We start from the raw sequence: 830 nt of genomic DNA, 5'->3' as shown, positions 1-830 counted from the left end.
CCATATATATATATATATATATATATATATATATATATATATTTAACAATATATGAATTACTATAAAAGATGTATAATAGAGTGTGTTTCATTTTGTTATATAACAACTTATTTTTTACTGTTTTTTATTACTATTACTTAGGAATATATTTTTTTTATTACTATTTCTTACCAATATATTTTTATTTTTATTTAATTTTTTATTTGTAGTAACTATCTATAATAAGATTTATATAGTAGTATTAAGATTATTTAATTTAATTTCTTTTATTAAGTATTTTTTTTATAACTGATTGTGATTAAGGATGAGAAAGTTAACTTTGGTTCATCAATCTACTTGGTGAATCATGGTATTTTTAACCTATTAATTCCTTTAATTCATTTTGTCTATTCCACTAAATTGACGGACTGAAAATGAGATAAGATAAATTGATTGGTTAGATAATTTTTTTCAAAATTAAAAATAAAATAGTTTAAATAGCATTCTATTATTTGTAATGCAAACATGTAAAACATATAATTTAAATTATCAGTATTTATATATTAAGTTTCAATAATAAATTATAAATTAAATATGATTTTAGTTAATTCAACGTGGAGTTGAATTTCGTGAATATTCCAAACTGTTATATATTTTATTTTCAAACTATAAAAACAACTTAAATAATACATTTTTACATATAAAAAAATTAATATAAATCAATTAAAACATCTATTTTCATTCATTTTTAAAATTATTAATATATAAATAAAAATTATTTTAATTTAATATTGTTAAAAATATTAATAATGAATTAAAAACTAAAATATATATATATATATATATATAT

Source organism: Vigna radiata, chromosome 9, assembly GCF_000741045.1.
Source record: "Vigna radiata var. radiata cultivar VC1973A chromosome 9, Vradiata_ver6, whole genome shotgun sequence".
NCBI lineage: Eukaryota > Viridiplantae > Streptophyta > Magnoliopsida > Fabales > Fabaceae > Vigna > Vigna radiata.
Note: the sequence above shows the minus strand (reverse complement) of the source record.